At 38.0% G+C, this 10206-nt stretch overlaps 1 long non-coding RNA gene across 1 annotated transcript; it reads right to left on the bottom strand.

The window, feature by feature from the left end:
• Positions 1-6151: 6151 nt before the first annotated feature.
• Positions 6152-6697, bottom strand: LOC149750858 (uncharacterized). Its single transcript, XR_016399042.1, has 2 exons — positions 6361-6697; positions 6152-6321 (listed from the first exon to the last, which is right to left on the bottom strand). It is a non-coding gene; the product is annotated as an uncharacterized LOC149750858 (long non-coding RNA).
• Positions 6698-10206: the final 3509 nt, after the last annotated feature.

The raw sequence follows: 10206 nt of genomic DNA, 5'->3' as shown, positions 1-10206 counted from the left end.
AATCACGAAATTTTCCATTAAGGTATTCACTTCCTCGATCTGATCGAAGAACCTTAATGAGTTTTTGTGCTTATTTTTCTACTTCATATCTAAGCTTTTTGAACCTTTCAAAAGTTTCATATTTGTGTCTCATACACATATCCATACTGTGAGTAATCATCGGTAAAATGAAGTAAAAAATTACAACCCCTAGCCTGCTCATCGAATGGGCCACACACATCAGTGTGCACTAGGGTAAGTATTTCAGTGGACCTCCCTGTGTCCTACAAAGGATAATTTGGCCATCTTTCCTTGAAGGCAGAATTCACAAATCAAATATGACTCGAAAGTCAATGAGCCCAAAAACTCATGTTTCTCCAATTTGTTTATTCTGTCTTCTCCTATATGGCCAAGCCTGAGGTGCCATAAATACTTTAGATTTATCTCATTTTTGGATCTATTAGATCCTATGGTATTCACTGTTTGCTCAGATATATTCACAGATACATCCATATGTATGTGATAGAGACTGTCAATCTTAAAACCATGTTGAATCAATTTAATTTTCAAATAAATAAAAATCTTTCTGTGCTAAATAAAATATAGAAATCAAATTTCTGCTAACAATAGGTAATAGTCCCTAAGTATCCTGAGCATATCTGACAAACCTTCTGAAGGTCTGTCACCCTTCATGTTCTTTATGCTTCCCATGTATGTAGGACAGTTCCTCTTCCAATGGCCGTCCATGATGCAATGGAAACACTTTTCCTTGCAATTGGCCTTTTTCTTGGAACTTCCTTACTTGGTGTTTTCTTAGTCTTCTGCTTCTTCGCAGGCTTCTTCTTCTTCCAAATAGACTCTCTCTTGAAAGTAGAAACCAACTTGACAGCGAAAACGATGCCCCTTGAACTTCTTCAAGGTCCGTAAGTTAGTTACCAATTTATTTAACAATTCTATTTTGGTGCATACAATCTTGTTCATATGGTAATTTACTATAAACTGTTCATATGAAGCTAGAAGGGATTGTGGGATCAAATCCGTTTGCAATTCCTTGTGCATGGTCATGCCGAGCTTCTCAAGCTTCTTCAAGTCCTTTATCATGGTCAAACCATGATCGTGGACAAACTGCCCCTCACGCATCTTTGTCTTAAAGAGCCTCTTGGACACTTCAAAACATGCTGCGCGACTCTGATCACCATACAACTCTTGCAGGTGATTTAATATATCCCTGGCAGTCTCATATTCTCATGCCGGCATTGTAATTCATTGGACATGGATGCCATTGTGCAACACCTAACCTTATTGTCATTGTTCGTCCTCTTTAGCATGCGTCTTACGCTGATCAGTGATCGGACAGATTGGTAACATGGGGATTCCATGGTCTAGCATATACCCGAATTTCTCATAATTCAAAACGATTTTTTGAAATTTGCTGAGCCAATCTTTATAATTGGGTTTGGTCAAACGGTTGTTCTATAGGATATGAGTTAAGAGTCTAGAAACTGACTTTATAATCCTCAGAGAGTAAAGACTCTAGTTAGACTTTTGTACTTGATCCTAATCTGTTCTAAGGTCTTTTAGAATAAATGTAACTCCCACTATTTTCTCGAATTTCACACACTCCCCTGGTAGGAAAACGAAAATCCCACACGACTAGGGTTTCTAGTGGGTACTGCGGTCCCACCGATTTACATGCCACCTCACCTAACAGTTATTGGTGACACATAGATTGATGAATGTACAACTCTTGTACAATGCTTCTCAAGCATGTTGCAGTGTAACTTGGTCTCTAAGCCATGAAAACCTCACCTAACAGTTATTGGTCCCATTTCTTAGTTAAGTCAGACCCACCGTATAACCGTAGGAATAAAGTCGTCATTGGGTCCTCACCTAACAGTTATTGGTGCCCAACCCCACCTTTACCCTACAACATCTCATGTCTATAGAGAGGTCCAGCCCCCCGATGCAACTTGACCACTGTATCCAGCCGAGACAAATCAACATCAGAAAGGCCTTAGCAGCTCTACTACAGTGGAAGACCTATTGACTTAATATTGGTTAATCAGGTCTTAGTGTTTGCAACTTGAGCTCTTCATAAGAGGTAATCGAACAATTGGCCAGGTAAGCAGGTGGGAGGCTCCCCTTACTCAGAGAGTAAGGTCCTAATTAAGTAACCACCTTTCATGCTTTCCTAGACACCAATTAGATCAATTAATCTAATATGACTTGCTCATGTCGGTTCACTCTCGACTTGATTGAGGAGGTTTTAATTTAGGTCTCAATTGGGTTTGCTACATCACATGTAAACCTATCTACCCGACTCTCATTCACATCACATGCAAACGGCACATTGCAGGCAGTTATAATCGCAGCAATAATTAAAGCTAAACTTTAAATAGGTGATGATCATGGATTCTAGTTAGGTCGTATTACAAGCACATGCACGTCAATCGATCAACTGGTCTTCAACTCTTGAATTGGTTCCAAGCCTCCTTGATTCGATCCTTGACCAACTCTTGATCCGATCCTTGACCAACTCTTGATCCAATCGCCATCAACCGCTTAGACCCCTGCTCATCTTATGCATCATCTTCGACTTGATCGTTGACGTACATCACATCACAGAAATACAACCAGATATAAAATAAAAACAAAAATAAATTACATCTTCCTCTTAGGAGGCACGCAGGCCTCTCAAAACATTAAATAAGATGCATGCAAGCATCTGAAAAATTACATGACATTACAGATCACATCGCAGGTCATTACATTTGATACCAAAAGGGTTTGAATCCTATGATCATCCCCACATGCAGCAATTATAATTTTCAGATCTGAAAACTAATTGATTATCTTATGACATAGGTTGCTGATCATGCTAATCATGATTCTAATCTTTGTAATCCCATTAACAATTCAATTAGAATCATCTTTTTATCACATAAAAATCAGCATGGAAAAATCAGCACTCTAGAAAAATCTGCATGCAGAAAATTTTCAGCATGCATAATCTTTCAATTTTCAGATCTAATAAGCCTATTAATAATTAATCCTTACCTTAATCTACGAAGCCTAAGCTCTGATACCACTGTTAGAAAACCCCGATCATGCCGCTGAAATTTAAAAAATTCAGATGCAGCGGAAGAGGCATGCACGGGATCAACCGTTCATCGCATGAACGTTGTTCAAAAACCGTTCGTAGATAGATAAGGATTAAAAACTTTTTAAAACATTAGAAGATCAGATCTTCACCTTGTGCGGGTAGATGATCACCGCAAACTGAAGTTCGTGGTTTAGGATGAAGGTTCGCTTGAAGCCGTTCAAGTGCCCGGCCTCTACGGGTATCCACACGAAGCAGGATCCGATCCAAGCTCTCTATCTCACCGGGGTGCTAGCTCCCTTGCAGAGATAACTTTTGATGGCTGATCTCCTCTCTTTCTTTCAACTCTTGAATGTACTTGAGAGGAGGAAGAAGAAGGATGAAGAAGAGGAAGAAGCAAAGCCCCTGCAGCCTACTTTCTTTTCCCTGAGTTGGAAGGAGGAAAGGAGGAAGAGGAGGACGCCATGGCTTCTTCTTTTCTTCTTCTTGCTGGCGGCTAAACCAAGGGAGGGAGAGGGTGGCCACGGCTGCAAGGAGGAGAGCATCATCTCATTAGGGCGTCAGCCCCTTTTCACCTCCTTTTAAAGCATCTAGGGCTCCTACAAGTTAGGAGCCCTAGACTTCTTTCCAAGAGGGGCGCCGGCCCCTCTTGTGTTGCCGCACCAATGAAGCAAAGGAGGAGGGGCTTGAGCCCCTCCTTCTTGTGTTGCCCTAATCCTCATCTAATGAGGATTGGGAGCCCCTAATGTGGTTTAGCCCTAATCCAATTAGGCTTAGCCCAAGGGTGAACCAATTTGGATCCAATCTAGGTAAGTCCTAATCCAATTAGAACTTAAATCAATTTTGACTCAATTGAACTCTTCAATCCTAATCGAATTAGGAGTCTTATTGATTCATTTGATTAATAATTAATTGTGACTTAAGAAATCCTAATCCAAATTAGGACATATTTAATTTTAGTCCTAATCCAATTAGGACTCTAATTTGAATCCGAAATCCTAATCTGATTAGGACTCTAGGAATCCTACTCCAAGTAGGAATCCAATTTTAATTCAAAACTCCTAATCTAATTAGGATTGTAGGAATCCTATTCCAAGTAGGAATCCCAGTCCTACTCCAACTAGGATTTCCAGTCCTAATCCAATTAGGACTCTAGGAATCCTACTCGAAGTAGGATTTGTGTTTAAGTCCAATTAATTAATTCCCTTTGTTCCTTCTTCAACTTAATATCAATCTAATTGATTACTTGTGATTCCTAATCACGATTCAAGCATCGAATCGGTCAATACTTTTAGTGTGTGTGATCCCATAGGTTCTATTCTGACTGGTAGTGAGATATATTGTGATCTCTATCACTATATCATTGAAAAATCCTTTCAATGGATTGGAACGATTCCAACTCTACTCATTAGGGTTTATCGATCATCGAGATAATCCCTGTGAGTCCCACCATCCACCAGTGACACCTAGCAGCATGTAGTGGCTACCCAATAGAATAGAATGATGAACCTCTAGGTGCAGTTATCGTGTGATACAGTCCTACTATCGTGGATCCCTACAGAACGGAGGTCATGGATAACTCGTCAAACCCCTTCGTCTGTCATATGTCAAGATTTATTCGACTCGAGTTCGATAGTGGAAAACTCTTTCTCCACTTTATATTACTGCCCTGGCCAAGGTCTTAGAACTCAGTCTAACAAATCACATAGGATCACTCCTCTTCTATCAAGGTCGATAGATTCCATGTAAGTGCATACCCTACTCCTACAGTGAACTTACTGCAGCCAATCTACACTACAATGACCCATATGACTAGAGACCATGTATACGTATAGTCAAACTACAATAACCTCACTGTGAGTAGTTGAAGCACCGCAGGTCAAAGGACCAGTCATACTACTGCAACATCAAGCAAGTCACTGACGAGTGGATAGACATCCAAGTGACTTCTTGTCTTGGTCACGCTCAGTACCCTTGTTCTCTAACAAGCACCTGCACTATCACTTCAGTGTCCCTACACTGTGGACTTAAGTCTCGTCCATCCAGAAGGAAAGTGATCTGTGCACTGATCGGATCGATCACCGTCCTCGTGATGATCCATTGATCAGGAGCATTTAGAAATTAATCACCAATGATACATGGCTCAAATTCTCAACTCTTGAGAATATGCATCATCATCTTATTAATTTCTTGGACGATTCATAGACACATAAATAATATGAATGAAAAGATGTCTTTTATTTATTCAATAATAAATAGTCAAGTACAAAATTATGTTCCTAGAATTAACAATGTGTCAGCCAGATTGGCTTCTAGGGTATACATCTAACAATGGGACAATGCATCTACCTTGCTAGACAGGTCCATAGAATGACTTATTTCATAAATGGTCCCTTTTCTTTGAGAATTCGGGGGTGCTTGACGAGAACAAGAAGCATGGTAGAGGGAGTTTTTATTTAGATTTTCAAATAATTGCCATGATTCATGCTCATTTTGAAGTATGAATGTCCCCCCGCATGCAGCATCAATCATCTGACGGTTTCGTTCAGTCAATCCGTCATAGAAACATTGTACTAGCTGCCATTTAGGTATTTGATGATGTGGGCATTTACGGATTAGGTCCCGAAATCTCTTCCAAGTTTCATGAAATTCTTCTCCCTCAGTTTGGGGGAAGCTTGTGACGGCACGTCTGTTGCCCAGTAGATACAACCCAAGAGGGGGGGTGAATTGGGTCTTTTAAAACTTTTATGCTACTTCTAAAACTTTATGATTAACTATGCTAAGTTGTATAGATGCACAGTGAAAGTTAAACTTAGCAAGGGTTTGATGTATAGACTTCGACTTGATTAAATATGCTTGCAACTAAAGGATGTGCGGATAAGAATTAAGCAAGCAATTTATCTAAGTAAGTAAGTGTGTTAGTTAGACAATAACTAGAGGCATTACAAACACAAAGGACATATAGTGGTTCGGTGCACCCCAGCACCTACATCCACTCCCCAAGACCTCTTGGGAATTTCACTATAATCCTACCGATTACAGCCGGTTGTTTTACAAGCTCACAACCCAACTTGTTGTTTTACGAGGTCACAACGAACTCGGTCGGTTTTCCCAGGCTCACCGACTAGAACCACTCCGATTGTTTTCCCGGGATCACAATCAAACCCTTACACGTTGGTTTTACCCTCGGCTCACCAACAAACCTAAACCCCGTTGGTTTTTCCTTTGGCTCACCAACAAACCTTAATCCCGTTGGTTTTCCCTTTGGCTCACCAACAAACCTTACACCGTTGGTTTTCCCTTTGGCTCACCAACAAACCTTTAACCCCTTGATTCAATCTCTTGATTGAATCAAGTTACAAGATATTAAAACAAAGAATAAAAACAAATCAAAGCTTCTTAAACAAGCAGATATGACAATATAAACAAATAGAGTAAAGAGAAGCCCTCAAACGAGTTTTGAAGATGGAGGAGCTCGGCTTCTTCTTTACTTGATCCTCCTCTGATTTGGCATGAAGTAGAGGATCCCCGAGGCAGCACACGGATGGAGAGGAAGCTTTCGGATTCACTTGGATGCTCTTCTTCTCTCTATTTCGTTTTGGATGGCCCTTTTGTGCTTGTGAGAGATTTCCTTTATAATCTCTTTGAGATCTCTTTCCTAGATGATCTCTCCCACTTCCATGCCTTCTCCCCTAGCTCTCCTCTTGTTTTTATAGCTTTAGATGGCGTGGAAACAAGAATCTAGCCGTTAGAGACAAAAATAGAGCCGTTGGACACAGTCTGCACTTCCTGACAATATTACCGTTGGGATCGGAGTCGACTCGCGCGATCAGGAGTCGACTCGCCTGTTGCAGGAGTCGACTCGTGTTTTACCGGAGACGACTCGGCCACTGTTCCAAATTTGAATTAATGTGCTTGCCTCGACTGGGAGTCGACTCGTCTTAACCTGGAGTCGACTCGCCAACTTCTGGAGCTGACTTGGCAATTTCGGAGTCGGCTCATCCACTGAAGTCCGTAGATCCAATTTTGAATTTTGTCCTCTCGAGTCGACTCGACTGTCCTGGGAGTCGACTCGAATCTCAGAGCCCGAACTCCCGATCCTCTGTCTTTTGGCTCGTCCAGTCTTGGAGTCGACTCGAACTTCCTTGGAGTCGACTCGGCTCTCAGTTTGTGAAACACAGCCTTCTGCCATCTTGGTGTAGCGCTGCCTTGGAGTCGACTCGAGCTGTCTGGGAGTCGACTTGAATCTCAGAGGCAGTAACTTGGTTTTCTGTCTGTTGATGGTCGCGGAGTCTCGGAGTCGACTCGTGCAATGCGGGAGTCGACTCGAATCTCAGACCCGAAAACTGCTCTCTGACTTTTCTGCCTGTGACTCCTAGGAGTCGACTCATACTTTTCCGGAGTCGACTCATACTTCTTCGGAGTCGACTCGAATTCCACTGGAGTCGACTCGAAGACTGTTCTTTTGAATTTTTCTTTTGATTTTACTCCTCCAATTTGAATCCTTTGAACTTTAAACTTGGGCCAATAAATTGTAGCTTTCTTCCAACTTGAGAGCTTTGGAGGCCTTCTTGTGTTCTTCCAACTTGCTATGTTCCTTGCAAAATAAATATCTTTCTCCTTGCAACATAAACATTAGTATCTATACTTCAAGGTTTTGTGATCATCAAAATCAATCTATGAATCAATCTTTGGGTCATCAATCTCCCCCTTTTTGATGATGACAAAACTTGGAGTATATGCAATATAAAAGATATTGATTTCTAGAAGTAATACATAGCTAAGTTGCATGAAGTGGAAAACATATATATTTAAAAACATACTTCATGATAATGCTTTAGATTTAATCAGCTTAACACAATCAACATATTTAAATTTTAAGCTGATTTGTATTTAATTCAAAGTAATAAAGCATTCTGAGTATATAGCATATACTTAGATATTTCTCCCCCTTTTTGACAACATCAAAAAGATAGTGAAACATTAAGTACAAAGATCAGAGCAGAACACATCGAGTGTGAATTCAAGAGGTTTTTTAATTTGATACCACAGATAGTTTTCTAATCAAGTGTAGGTGGAATCTTGCTTAGGTTAATTCAAGAAGTACCACAAATGATATTCAAGGAAAAATATGAGTGGAAATCTAACCTCTCTTCACTAAGTATGAAAGCTTGTTCATTTAAGACCTTTTGCCCAATCTATTAAGTATTTTATCAACATGAGAGCAATTTAATTATTTTTCAGAGTAAAAGATCAAAACTTATATACTTGAAAAACATATCATCATGTTGGATCATGACTTCAAAGTTCTTTTTATGATAATAAGAGCATTGGGGCACAAATACCAAAATATGAATTCATGCAATTTATGATATATCTTAGAGCTCTTTTAAGGACTTTCTTTTATTCCTTTAGAAAATAAGCACGATTTGATACATATATAAAAATATGAATTGGCACAATATTGAAGTTCTAAAGAGCAAGCCAATTAGGACTCATTAGTGAATTCCAAAATAGATTTTCTACGAGATACTCAAGAAAATTTAACACGTTATTCTCCCCTTTTTTTCATTAAATTAGAGGCTCTTAAGATCAACTATTTGAATTGCAATTTGGTTCATGATTTGTGCAGAAGATATATTAACCAAATAACATGCCTCAAGGTGTATCATAAAGATTTTCAGATTTGAATTTCAGATGATACATATTGGAGAGTATTAGGATCACTTTTCATTTAGTATTCTTTCCCTCTCCTATAGATTTATGTAATTAAGTTCCATAAGACCTCTCCTTCTGAAATTTTCTTTCTCCCCCTCAATTGATCATTCCATTTAAGAGTTTAGAATCCTAAGATAATGTTCAATAAAATTGTCAATCTCAAAAATATATTTCAGCTTATTTTCATAAGACTCAAGGTTTGAGATAAGACAACTTTTATAGAACTCATCTTAAGGTAATTAAAGCGTGTCTTGTAATATAAGGAGGTTCATCAAAATCAATCCATAAAATTCAAAGTATGCATCATAATAAAGTGTCTTTGGGATAGGATACTGAATATCTAAAGCTCCCCCTCAAAAGATGCATTCTTCTTTAATCATTTTAAATTGTTGAATTTCAGATTTTAGTGATAAACGTGAATAACACTGAAATTCTGTAATATCGAGAATGTAGAGTAATCTAGTATTATTCCAAAATTTGTAGTAATTACTCTTTCTAATCCTTTACGAACAAGTTATGCTTTCTCTTAATCTTAGAGAAAATGTATAGAAATATTAATCAGAAAATGATTCATTTGAAGCTTAATTTCTTTCAAAAGCATTTACATTTTCTTTCTTTTAGAGTCATTTGAGTGAACTGAAATATTTCTAGTTTTAAGATCATTCACTCTATTGATGGAAGTCTTTAATAATGTAGGAGAGAAAAACATATAGATGATCATTGAAGTATATCTATTTATAGAACTCAATTTCTTAATTATAGTTTTTCTGCAATGGATACATGAAGCATAATAAATCTTTTTAATATCAAAATAAACTCATATATTTAAAAATATTTGTTTGCAATTAAGATCATTGAAAGACACATCATTTAGACCAATATTAGTATACTTTGAAGATAAGAAATGATATGTTTCGGATGCGTATCGGAGCAATCAACCAAGGCATCAAAATTAATTCTGTTTTTCTTAAATTAAGATTTTATTTAGAAATCATATTGAGTTTAAGCTTTTATACAAAATCAGATTCTGAATTTCATAAAGATTTTCAATAGAGGCTTTTAAAGTCATAATTTGAGATATGGATCTTCCACATTGTAGCTCATCTTAAATCATTATGATTGAAGACACATATTTCACACATATAAGAGGATATTCAGAATATTTGTATTTATGTTTAGCACATTATATACCAAGGTTTGAAGGATAGAACAAACTCAATTCATTTTGCCTAAATAGAAATATCCTTCTCTTCTCCTTTTTACAAATTTATTCACCTTTCAGATTTTAACGATGATTGTGAATGACAAATCTGAAATTTCTTTTTAACAAAAAAATTTATATAGTATTCCAAATATTCAATCAAATTATCCAAGCATGAAGCATTGTAAAACATTGAGAACCCATAAAT

The sequence above is a fragment of the Phoenix dactylifera genome, chromosome 18 (assembly GCF_051530095.1).
Source record: "Phoenix dactylifera cultivar Ajwa chromosome 18, Ajwa_hap1_PhDact_Kaust_v1.1, whole genome shotgun sequence".
NCBI classification, from domain to species: domain Eukaryota; kingdom Viridiplantae; phylum Streptophyta; class Magnoliopsida; order Arecales; family Arecaceae; genus Phoenix; species Phoenix dactylifera.
The sequence above is the reverse complement of the archived record's forward strand: the minus strand, read 5'-3'. Positions and strand labels throughout refer to the sequence as shown.